Below are 14,321 nucleotides of genomic sequence, written 5' to 3' on the forward strand. Positions count from 1 at the left end.
ATCATCAAGCCTCTGAGGGCATCCCATCATATCATCTCGGTCACTGTGGGCAAATCATCAACGTATACTAGATGATCAGGTGGTGGTGCGTATATAACGCCGTAACCTTTTCTCATATCCTATATATATATATATAATATATGCGTATATAACGCCTTCTGGTCATGGGTCAATGTATATGTATAAATGCATGAAATGCATAAGAAATACGTTAATAAGATTTCTCGACTATCATAAAATGAATCTACCTTTCGGACAAACTTTATCAAATACGTATTTTCTGAGACCCATGAACAGAGGATGTAATAATAATTCACATGGGGAATCAAGAATATAGACACTCCTAGTATTTCTATAAATAAAGCTATTTATGAAAGTTGCGTATTTTATTCGTTTCGTTTGTATCATTTGGATTATGCCAAAAAGAAAGAAGGATAGCCTTAACATACCTCAAGTCATCAATGCAACTCAACAACATGCTTATGACAACTAGCGCACCAACCCTATAACAAAGAAATACATATACAACTTAGATGGCGATAGTATATTACGTATTTCAAACGATAACTCGATTCTAAAATAAAACGGGCAGCATTTCCCCTGATATTACTGCTCCCTGAAGCCTACTGTAGGCGATATATAAATATAATACAATCAGCAACTCAAAACCAACCTAATTACAATTCGGGATCTTCAATACAACAAAAATCTCAAATATACCATAATACACCCAATCAACAAGTTATCAGTTAGCATGTAACTACAACGACGAGCGACCAACCTACTACCCCTACCACATGTGGCGTTTATCCACGCCCTTTTATCCTTCAAAACTCCATAAATCAGCAGCACAATAGACAGCCCAAAATCAACACGAAACAACCCACAAAACAGCCCACTACAAGTCAAATAACTCGAACTCACGGCTTCCGATCACCGTCCCGTGAGGTCTAACTATTAGAAAATAAATTTATCAACCTTTCTTGATATGTTAAAGCTTAAATACAGAAATTAGAAATTTTATTAACTATTAAATACATTTTAAAACTCAAATTACAAAGAAAAAGAGAGGCGATATAGCGATACTTACGTCGTAGGGATCGTTTTAATGTTATCGCTTCTTGATTTCATGCCCGGGATGATAATCTTGTTTGAAGCTATTGTAGAGAGCTTAAGGGTAAGGTTAGGGGTGTTATTTGGGCGAGATCTCTGGAAAGATGGAGAAAGAGACGAGATGGGATGTAAAAATCCCATTTATTTAAAAGTCAAAAAGGTGCTACTTGGTACCCTATGATTGGCCCTTCTTCCAATGCTTATAACTTTTTATCCGGGTGTCATATGAATGAACGGTTATGAGTGTTGGAAACTACACTCCAAGACCTTCAATTTGGTATATAATATGTCCCAACAAGACCTCATATAGCATACAAAATTTATTTCTCAAAAAGCTCTATTACAAGGCAAATCCTTAGTCGGTTTTTCCGCAACTTTAATCCGATTTTTTCCAAACTTTATATTTTTTATCCAAACCTAATATATAGTCATATTATGACTTTAAAATTATTTAAATCATGATTAACAAGTCTCATATTCATTATACGTCACCTTGGGACGCACAGGGTGTAACAATCTCCCCCCTCCCCCCCCAGAAACATTCATCCTCGAATGTTAAACTCCCAGAGATTTATAGAAATTTTGGCAGAGTCTCCTCTGTAATGGTACCACTACCAACCTGTCAGACAAAAAACCTAACAATACAAAACCACACATGGCCACAATCATCAATAACACCAATGGTCTTACACGACCAATGACAATAACTAACATAAGAATCAAGTACCATATACGTACCTAAGATTGTGATGTGTCAGTCTAATCCTCCTACGGAAGCGGAAACAAGTGAGGATACCTAGACTTCATGTCTTCTTTAGCTTCGCAAGTCATCTCCTCTGCATTATTGTTCCTCCAAAGTACTTTAACTGAAACTACGTCCTTAGTTCTCAATCTCCTAACTTGTCTATCTAGTATAGCAATGGGAGCTTCCTTATATGATAGTTGCTCTGTGACCTGAACATCGTCAACTGGAATGACTCTAGAAGGATCTCCAATACACTTGCGGAGCATAGACATGAGAAAAAGTGGATGCACTGACTCCAAGTTCGAAGGCAAGTCTAACTCGTATGCTACCTGGCCTACTCGGCGTATGATCTTATAAGGTCCAATGTACCAAGGGCTAAGCTTTCCTTTCTTACCGAATCTCATAACACTTTTCATCGGTGATACCTTTAGGAATACCCAGTCATCTACCTGCAACTCCAAGTCTCGCCGTCGATTATCTGCATAGGACTTCTGATGACTCTGAGATGCTAATAGCCTTTCCCGTATAAGCTTAATCTTCTCAACTGCCTGTTGTACCAACTCTAGTCCTACTAACTTAGTTTCCCCAATCTTGAGCCATTCGATAGGTGACCTACACTTCCGTCCATAAAGAGTTTCGTATGGAGCTATCTGAATGCTAGAATGATAACTATTATTATATGCGAACTCAATAAGTGGAAGATGATCATCCCAGCTACCCCTGAAGTCCATCACACAAGCCCGTAGCATATCTTCTAGTATATGAATAGTACGCTCAGCCTGACCGTCTGTCTGGGGATGAAATGATGTACTAAGACTCACCTGAGTCCCCAATCCTTTTTGGAAGGACCACCAGAAATTAGCTGTAAACTGAGCACCTCTATATGAGATAATAGATATAGGGACACCATGAAGTTGTACTATCTCCTTAATGTAAATTCTTGCATAATCCTATGCTGAATACGTAGTCCTGACATGCAGAAAATGGGCTGATTTTGTAAGTATATCAATAATAACCCATATAAAATCGAACTTACGCTGGGTACAAGGTAAGCCTATGATGAAATCCATGTTAATTACTTCCCATTTCCAAGTCGGAATCTCCATAGCCTGCAATAATCCACCGGGTTTCTGATGCTCAATCTTAACCTGCTGACAATTAGGGCACTGAGCAACAAACTCTGCTATATCCTTCTTCATTCCGTCCCACAAGTATATTCCCCTGATATCATGATACATCTTCGTCGCTCCTAGATGAATAGAATAACGAGAATAGTGAGCTTCTCCCATAACCTGCAGGCGCAACCCTGCCACATTAGGAACACATAATCGACCTCGATATCTGAGGACTCTATCTCCTGCAATCTCAAATGGTGTCTTCTCCTTTTGAGGGGTTGTATCTCTATAGTGAGCTAGCATAGGATCTTCATATTGGCGTTCCTTCACTTCAGTTACTAGAGAGGATGTTGTTGTATCCTGAATAGTAACTCCGGTACCACCTGAATCTAGTAATCGAAATCTAAGATTAGTTAGCTGATGAATCTCATGAGCTATCTCACTCTTCTCTGACTGTAAATATGATAAGATACTCATAGATCTACGGCTGAGGGCATCGGCTACTATATTCGCCTTTCCTGGATGGTATAAAATATCAACATCATAGTCTTTTAGTAACTCCAACCATCGCCTCTGACGTAAATTCAATTCCTTTTGCTTGAATATATACTGAAGGCTCTTATGGTCCGTATAGATATCAACATGAATGTCATACAAATAGTGCCTCCACATCTTTAGTGCATGAATCCCCGCGGCTAACTCTAAATCGTGGGTCGGGTAATTCTTCTCGTGGTTTCTTAGTTGTCCAGAAGCATAAGCGATAATCTTACCATGCTGCATCAATACACAACCTAATCCAACGCCCGAAGCATCACAATAGATAGCATAACTATCGGTCCCTTCTGGAAGTGTCAGAACCGGTGCTGAAGTCAATCTGTCATTCAATGCCTGGAAACTCCGCTCACAAGTATCAGTCTACTGAAACTTGGTTGCCTTCTGAGTCAACTTTGTCAATGGTGCTGAAAGGGAAGAAAACTCCTCTACAAACCTCATGTAATAACCTGCCAAACCCAGGAAGCTACGAACCTCTGTCGGTGTTGTGGGTCTGGGCCAAGTCTTCACTGCCTCAATCTTCTGTGTATCGACCCGGATACCCTCACCCAAAATAATATGCCCAAGGAAGACACCAGAATTCACATTTAGAGAAATTTGCATACAACTTCCTTTCTTGTAGATCTCTAAGCACAATACGTAAATGATCTGCATGCTCAGCCTCTGAACGAGAATAAACCAAAATATCATCTATAAATACAATCATAAACAGATCTAAAAAGGGCATGAACACGCGATTAATCAAGTCCATGAATACCGCCGGGGAATTGGTCAAGACGAACGACATAACACGAAACTCAAAGTGCCCGTATCTGGTCCTGAATGTTGTCTTCGGAATATCTTTCTCTCTCACCCTTACCTGATGGTACCCCGACCTCAAATCTATCTTTGAGAAATACCTGGAACCCTGCAACTGATCAAATAAATCATCAATCCTCATGAGCGGGTACTTATTCTTGATCGTTGCCTTATTCAACTGTCTGTAATCAATACACACCCGCAATGAACCATCTTTCTTTCTCACAAATAACACAAGTACTCTCCACGGTGATGTACTGGGTTTGATAAAGCCTTTTTCAAGCAAATCCCTCAGTTGTTCTTTCAACTCTCTCAACTCTGCAGGTGCCATTCTATAAGGAGGAATAGATATCGGCTAAGTATCTCGTAATGTGTCAATAGCAAACTCAATCTCCTGCTCTGGCGAAAGGCCTGGAAGCTCATCGAAAAAACATCAGGAAACTCATTAACCATCGGGATAGATTAAAGGGTCGGTGACTCTGCTTTCATATCCTGTACCCGAACTAAGTGATAAATATACCCCTTTCTGATCATCTTCCTCGCCTTGAGATAGGAAATTAACCTACCTCTCGGCGATGCAGTATTACCTTTCCACTCTAGAATTGGCTCCCCTGGAAACTGGAACCGAACCATCTTTGATTTACAATCAACGTTAGCATAACAAGAAGCCAACCAATCCATACCCATTATAACATCAAATTCCACCATATCTAACTCAATCAGGTCTGCTATTGTAGAACGACTATGAACTACTATTATACGGTCTTTATATACCCGTCTAGCCATCACCGGATCCCCAATAGGTGTAGACACCTCAAAAGGTTCAATCAACTCAGGTTCTATCCCAAACTTACTAGCAACCAACGGAGTGACGTACGATAAGGTGGAACCTGGATCAATCAATGCATATACATCATATGAGGAGACTGATAAGATACCTGTAACAACATCAGGTGATGACTCATGATCCTGTCGACCCACTAAGGCATAGATACGGTTCTGAGGACCGCTCGAGCTAGATGCTCCACTTCTGCCTCTACCACGACCAGCTGGTGCCTGTGAACCTTGCCCGGGGGCATACTGATAATGACAAACTGGCTACAGATCTCACTGGCTGAACTATACCTACACCACCTCTCGTCGGACAATCTCTCATAATGTGGCCTGGATAACCACAAGTATAACAAACACCCAACCCTATAAGGCACTGCCCGACATGCTGCTTACCACACTGATCACATCGTGGCAAGGGTGGCCTCATCTGACTTGACTCACCCCTAGGACCTGAAGATCTCGATCTCTTACTCTGGCCCCTATCATGCTCACGATCGGCCCTCTGCTTCTGCTTACGCTCCTTTACACCCTGAGTGTATGCCTGAATACGAAAAATATCAATGCCTGGATGAAGTGAGACCGACATATAGTCATTGAGAAGGTGCGGCTCCAACCCCATCACGAACCGGTGAACCCGATTCTCCATCTTAGCTACAATAGTGGGAGCATACCTAGCCAAAGAATCAAACTGAAGGTTGTACTCCCGAACACTCATATTACCCTGTCAAAGGGTCAAGAACCTATCAACTCTAGCCCGTCTAAGCTCTGGTGGCAAATAATTACGAAGAAAAGCCTCTGTAAACTCATGCCATACTGTTGGAAGAGCATCCTCACCTCTGGAAAACTCCCAAGACTCGTACCAATTAATTGTAACATCCCGAAGTCTATAGGAAGCTAGCTCAACTGACTCAATCGCAGTGGCCTTCATTACCCTTAAAGTCCTCTGCATCCTATCGATAAATACCTGAGGGTCCTCATTTGGATCTGCTCCAGTGAATACATAAGGGTCCAAATTAATGAAATCGCAAACCCTTGCACGGATGGCCCTATCTGCATGACCGATACCTACCTCATGACGTCGAGCCTGTACGGCCACTAATTGAGTCAATAGCTGAATATCATCTCTCATCTCCTGACCCGGTGCATCTGGATGAGGAGCTGGGGGTACTGGAGCGGGTGCTGGAGTCGGTGCCCCTCGGATCTCATCTAGAGAGGGCAGGGTATGTGAAATATGAGATGGAGTCTCACTGTGCGACTCTCCCCAAGACCTGGTAACTCGTGGCGCTCTACTTGAAGTCTCATCACCCACGGATTTGCCCTTCTGGGCGGCTGTAGCCTTCTTGGGCATCACTGAAAATAAAACATATCGTTAGGAAAATGAATTATTATATCGCACGATCTAAGATAAGAAGGGAAGGTAACATCTTACATGTCTTGCAGCCTCATATTTATAAGTGTGGTGCACAACACACTCATAAACAAGACTCTACTAGACACGGTATGTAGACAACCCTAGAATGGAACTGCTCTGATACCACTTTTGTCATGACCCAAACCGATGGACCGTGACGAGTGCCCGAGTTCTACCTATCGAATACCCCTAAGCATTCGTCTAAGATATAAACATAAAATAAGTGTAGGTCATGAGTAACGTCTGGAAATAAACTATTGGTTCATATGAACAACATACGTGGGAAAACATGCCCAAAAGACACACACACACACACACACACACACATATATATATATATATATATATATATATATATATATATATATATATATATATATATATATATATATATATATATATAATATACGGAATACGGCAGGGCGAGCCGACAGGACCACATACTATATAACTATACATGACTGTCTACAGACCTCTAATAGAGTGTACAACTGTATAAAGGACGGGACTGGGCCCCTTCATAACCATATGTATACAAAAGTATCGTACCAATACTCAATAGCAGCTCCAGATCAAATGGAGCACACCAACTCTCGTTGAGCAAGGATCCTAATATGGGGAACCGTCAGACTGTCTACCTGCACCTGCGGGCATGAAACGCAGTATCCCCAGGCAAAAGGGACGTCAGTACGAATAATGTACTAAGTATGTAAGGCATGAAAATCAGTACATAAAAGACATAGATGAAACATGGAGTACAAAATTCCACATGTGAGTCTAAATAACTTTGTGTATTCTGAAACATTTATAGCGTCATGCACGTGCATATAAATGTCGTATCATGCTTAGGTATAGGTGTACATAACATCATCAAGCCTCTGAGGGCATCTCATCAAATCATCTCGGCTACTGTGGGCAAATCATCAACGTATACTAGCTGATCAAGTGGTGGTGCGTATATAACGCCATAACCTTTTCCCATATTCCATATACATGTATATAACGCCTTCTGGTCATGGGTCAATGTACATGTATAAATGCATAAGAAATACGTTAATAAGATTTCTCGACTATCATAAAATCAATATGCCTTTCGAAAAAACTTTATCAAATACGTATTTTTCTGAGAGCCATGAACAAAGGATATAATAATAATTCACATGGTGAATCAAGAATATAGACACATATAGTATTTCTATGAATAGAATTATTTATGAAAGTTGCATATTTTGTTCGTTTCATTTGTATCATTTGAATCATGCCAAAAAGAAAGAAGGGATAGCCTTAACATACCTCAAGTCGTCAATGCAATTCAACAACAAGATTATGACAACCAGCGCGCCAACCCTATAACAAAGAAATATGTGTACAACTTAGATGGCGGTAGTATATTACGTATTTCAAACAATAACTCGATTCTAAAATAAAACGAGCAGCATTTCCCCTGATTTTACTGCTCCCTGAAGCCTACTATAGGAGAGATACAAATATAATACAATCAGTAACTCAAAACCATCCTAATTACAATTCGGGACCTTCAATACAACAAAAACCCCAAATATACCATAATACACCCAATCAACAAGTTATCAATTAGCATGTAACTACAACGACGAGCGACCAACCTACTATCCTACCACATGTGGTATTTCTCCACACCCTTTTATCCTTCAAAACTCCATAAATCAGCAGAACAATAGACAGCCCAAAAGCAACACGAAACAGCCCACTAGAAGTCAAATAACTCGAACTCACGACTTTCGATCACCGTCTCGTGAGGTTTAACTATTAGGAAATGAATTTATCAACCTTTCTTGATATTTTAAAGCTTAAATACAGAAATTAGAAATTTTATTAACTATTAAATACATTCCAAAACTCAAACTACAAAGAAAAAGAGAGGCGATATAGCGATACTTACGTCGTACGGATCGTTTTAATGTTATCGCATCTTGATTTCGTGCCTGGGATGATAATCTTGTTTGAAGCTCTTGTAGAGAGCTTAAGGGTAAGGTTAGGGGTGTTATTTGGGCGAGATCTCTGGAAAGATGGAGAAAGAGACGAGATGGGATGTAAAAATCCCATTTATTTAAAAGTCAAAAAGTTGCTACTTGGCACCCTATGATTAGCCCTTCTTCCAACGTCTATAACTTTTTATCCGGGTATCGTATAAATGAACGGTTATAAGCGTTGGAAACTACACTCCAATACCTTCAATTTGGTATATAATATGTCCCATCAAGACCACATATAGCATACGAAATGTATTTCTCAAAAAGCCTTATTACAAGGCAAATCCTTAGTCGGTTTTTCCACAACTTTAATCCAATTTTTTTCAAACTTTATATTTTTTTTATCCAAACCTCATATATAGTCATGTTATAACTTTAAACTCATTTGAATTATGATTAACAAGTCTCATATTTATTATACGTCACCTTGGGACGCACAAGGTGTAACACATATGAAGGAAGCATGCTTTTTGGTTGTAAAAGTGTTCGGGTGTTGTGGTTGGTGGTGATATTTTGCGCGAAGGACTTGTGCCCAAAGGGTATTTGGTTGCTGGCAAAAATGCCAAGCTAGACTGATAAGGAGGGCCATATTTTTGCCTTTAGTTTTTTAAAGACCCAATCCACCTTGTCGTTTTGGGAGGGTAACTTGATGTCAGTTTACTGGATGAAGACATTTATTTTCTGTAGTAGTGCCCCAAAAGAAGTTTCGTTGAATTTGATCAATGTAGTTGAGAATTTTTGTAGGTAGAAGATTATTTTGCATGGCATAAGTGGGAATGGAGGCTAGAATATATGGGATGAGTGTAGTACGACCCGCCACGTATAGAAACTTTATTTTCCATCCATATAATTGAGTGCGCATGCGATCAAGAAGATATTGGTAATCGCTACTCTTTGGTTGAAGGTTTGTGATGGGTAGTCCAAGATATTTACCAACAGTGGAGGATGTACGCATGCGAAGAATAGTAGAGACACGTTGGCGAGAATTTTGTGGGGGTATTTGGTGAGAAGATAATTTTTGATTTAGCATAATTAATTTGTTGGTCAACGATAATGCCGAGATGATAGAGTGAATGTTAGATGCATTTTTAATATCTGCTTTGGCGAAAAGAATTAGGTCATCAACAAATATGAGTTGGAAGATAGAAGGCCCTTGTCGGGAGATCGGAATGGGGTTCCATTCATTAGCGTCTGTGGCATGTAGAATAAGGCGGGAAAGTGTTTCCATGCATATAATGAATATATATGGGGATAGGGGGTCGCCCTGTCTCATACCTCTGGTTAGTGAGAAGAAAGGTGTAGGTTTGCCGTTAACCATAATGAAGATGGAGGAGGTGAAGATGCAGTTCATAATGAGTGTGATTAAGGATGGAGAAAAGTTAAGGCTAGTGAGAGAGTAATGTATGAAGGACCATTCAAGGCGGTCAAATATTTTTTCTATGTCAATTTTTATCAACATATGAGCTACAGTTCCTTTGCGTTTGTTGAAAGAGTGTACTGCTTCTTGGACAATAATTGCATTGTCAATGGCTCGACGACATGGGATGAAGCTACTCTGGTATGGGCTAATTAATGAGTGGAGGTAGGGTTGAATGCGATTGACAATAATTTTCGTAATGGTTTTTGTAAATGGTGTTGCAGAGGCTGATGGGACGGTATTGGGTGATACGTTCAGGATTTTGACTTTAGGAATTAAGGAAATATAAGTTTGATTAATTTCAGGTGGAAGAAATTAGGTGAAAATTATGTCCTTACAAAATCAGTTGATGGCTCCTTTGGTTTGAGGCTAGTGTTGTTAGAAAAAAATAGGATGGAATCCATTTGTACCTGGTGCTTTAAGCGGCTTAAAAGAGTGGATGGCTTTTAATATTTCAACATCAGCTAGTGGGCGACTTAGGTGTAGAGAATTTTCTAGGGTAAGTGCTTGCTGTGCATGTACCGTTGTTTGTTTTAAGGTGATGAAAAGTTCAGTAGTGTAGATCCGTTGAAAATGGGTTATGATAATGTTATTTATGAGGGTCGGGTCCAAGACCCAATTACCTATAGTGTCGTGTAGGCCCAGAATGGGATTTTTCCGATGACGATGAACAATACTAAGGTGAACAAATTTTGTGTTGCCATACGTCCGAATACTTTACGTTTTTCAAGTGACGCTAATTCTGCCTAGATAGCATCGTTCCATTTTTGCCAATCATTTCTTTCTACATTCATCGACAGATCTTGGTTCAAGATCCTCATCTTGTTGCATTATTTCAACAACAACATTATAAGCAAAAATGTTGTCGATAATAATATTATTTCGGTTCCACCTTTTTGCCGTAGAGACATAACTTATTGAGATCTCTTCATTCTTATTATTTTCAGGTATCTGGACCTCCTCTGAGGTCTTATCATTTGTTATGTCATATGGCTCTTTTTGAGCAATTACTCCCATATTGTGATCTCCTGGATCATTTGCTCCTTTTCGCTTTTGAGGATTTTTATCTTTGGAACCAATTGGTCTACCACGTTTCAAGCGTAGCTTAGACTCATTTGTATTTATAGATTGTCCAACCGGGACATCAATTCAAATAGGAGCATTAGCAGCTGGAATTAGTGACTTAGTCACCCTTTGTAGGTTAGTGAATGCATCAGGTAGTTGATTTGTAATATTTTATAAATAAATTATCTTTTGAACCTCGTGTTCACATTGATTTGTTCGAGGATCTAAATGAGATAGTGATAATGCATTCTAATCGATCTCCTTTTGCAGCTGCTTATTTTTACCCCCCTAATATTGGGTATACTGATTCATCAAAATGACAATCAATAAATCTTGCCGTAAATAAATCTCCAGTTATAGGTTCCAAATATTTTATAATAGAAGGAGATTCATACCCAACATATATCCCCAATCTTCTTTGGGGTCCCTTCTTTGTGAGTTGTGGTGGAGCAACTGAAACATATACTGCACATCCAAATATTCTAAGATGGAAAATATTTGGCTTCTGACCCAAAGCCAATTGTATTGGGGAGACTATATGATAACTTATGGGTCTGATCCGCACAAGAGCTGCTGCATGCAAAATAGCATGGCCCCATGCCGAAATGGGAAGTTTTGTTCTCATAAGCATTGGTCTAGCAATTAATTGGAGTCATTTGATCAATAATTCTGCTAGACTATTTTGAGTATGAACATGAGCAACTGGATGCTCAATTGTTATCCTAGTTGATATTCAATAATCATTAAAGGCCTGAGACGTAAATTCACCAGCATTATCAAGACGAAGTGTCTTAATTGCATAATCTGAAAACTGTGCTCTTAATCTTATTAATTGAGCTAGTAACCTCGCAAAGACCAAATTGCGGGTTGATAACAAGCACACATGTGACCATCTTGTAGATGCATCTATCAAAACCATATAATATTTGAATGGTCCACATGGAGGGTGTATGGATCCACATATATCACCCTGTATACGTTCCAAAAATGCAGGAGATTCAACTCCAACTTTAATTAATGATGGTCTAATAATCAGTTTTCCTTGAGAACATGCAACACAAGAGAATTCTTTAGTTTGAAGAATCTTCCGGTTCTTCAATGAATGACCATGTGAATTCTCAATTATTTTGCGCATCATATTATAACCGGGATGACCCAACCGGTCATACCAAATAATAAAATCATTAGTAAACTCCTTGTTTACTATGGCATGTGATTCAACTACACTAATATTAGTGTAGCATAATCCGGAGAAAAATGCGGGAAGCTTTTCAAGCACATACTTCTTTTTCGCTTTTATTGTAGTAATATAAAGGTATTCAACCTTTCCTTCATTGGTGGTCTCAATATGATAGCCATTTTGGCGAATATCTTTGAAACTCAACAAGTTTCTTTGAGACCTACTACAATATAATGCATCATTAACAGCCAATATAGTTACTCCTGGTAGTAATACAGTCGCTCTTCCAGAGCCCTCAATTAATTTTATACTACCAGATATTATTAGGATATTGGCTTCTTTCATAATTAAATAAGAGAAATATCTCTTATCTTTTAATATGGTGTGCGTCATAGCACTATCCAGAAGACATATTTCTTCTTTATTATTCATACGGACAACTGAAGACTGGGAAGTTTTCATATTCTTCAAGAAGAAAAAAAAACATCATAAGTAATATTAAAAAATTTAAGAACAAAAAAAACTACATTTATGAAATTAAATACTGACAACATAAATTTTTTTATTCAAAATATGAACTTCATAAAAAGAAATACATTTATTCTTATAATTTTTCCCAATAATAAGTCTTCAGTTATGATGCTCAAAGAAGTCTCCAGCTTCTAAATGAGTAATATCTGCAAGGCCTTCAAAAATATCGTATTTATAGGCAAGGTTTGCTTCAACTTTATCATGATTATTCATAGGGCCTGCCTCAACATCATTTTGAAAAGTCAAGCGAGTCTAACTTTATTTTGTTTCCCTTTTATAGATGCTTGATAAAGTTTGACAAAATATTCAGGTGTACGATAAATTCGTGCCCAATGATTTTTCATACCACATCGGTGGCAAACATTACCTTTGCCTTTCGAAGGATTATTCTGAGAACCCTTATTGTTCTCTTGTTTATAACGACCACCGCCATGGCGATTATTATTTCGCCCCTTGCCACACCCACATATATTTATACGGCCACGATAATTATTTTGTCTTTTTTCAGACTTTGGATCTATCGTTCCCAGATTCGCTTCTGGAAATGAAACTGATCCAGTGAGGTGGGCTTCATGATTTTTTATTAAAAGGGCATTATGTTGTTCAGCCACCAAAAGGTATGAAATTAACTCCGAATATTTCCTAAAGCCCTTTTCACGGCATTGCTGCTGTAACACCATATTTGAGGCATGAAAAGTGGAAAGAGTTTTTTCCAGCATGTCCTCATCATTCATAGGTTCCCCACATAATTTTAGCTGGAAAATTATTCTATATACAACAGAATTATATTCACTTATGGTCTTATAATCTTGTAGCCGTAAGTGCATCCACTCACGACGAGCTCTTGGCAATACCGTAGCTTTTAGGCGGTCATATCGTTCCTTCAAACTAGTCCATAATTGAAATGGATCTTTCAAGGTTAAATATTTACTTTTTAACCCTTCATCGAGATGATGGCGAAGGAAAATCATGGCTTTCGCCTTATCCTGACTTGATGCTTCATTTCCTTCTTTAATAGTGTCACCAAGACCTTTAGCGTCAAGGTGAATTTCAACATCAAGTACCCATGGCAAATAGTTATTCCCAGAGATGTCAAGTACCATAAATTCAAGCTTTGACAAATTCGACATAGTGAAAACTATCATAGAAATAAGTGAATTAGAATGACAAGAATTATTATCAATTCAGTGCAGTACATAATCGTGTATTAATATTCTATATGTAGAATTATCAAACAAATATTTATGTGCAGTGCGATGATAAATTAGTGTTTAATATTACACACAAAAACTTTAGACATGTAAGTATATTTTTATAGAATAAATAAGTTGAATTAATATGTACTAGTATAATTTTGTTCTACTTAGAATACGTTTCAATAAGCTAAGTAGGCATAAAATTAGATGATATCAATTCTGACAAGTTTCAACATTCAATGCGATTCATCTAATAGTTCAGTCGTTAATTTTAAAGTCATTAATTAATTTGTACACTTGGGTGATAAATTTATTGAAGACACATTTAAACCTTTTGAAAATTTTGTAAGAA

Source organism: Nicotiana tomentosiformis, chromosome 6 (genome assembly GCF_000390325.3).
Source record: "Nicotiana tomentosiformis chromosome 6, ASM39032v3, whole genome shotgun sequence".
Lineage (NCBI taxonomy): Eukaryota > Viridiplantae > Streptophyta > Magnoliopsida > Solanales > Solanaceae > Nicotiana > Nicotiana tomentosiformis.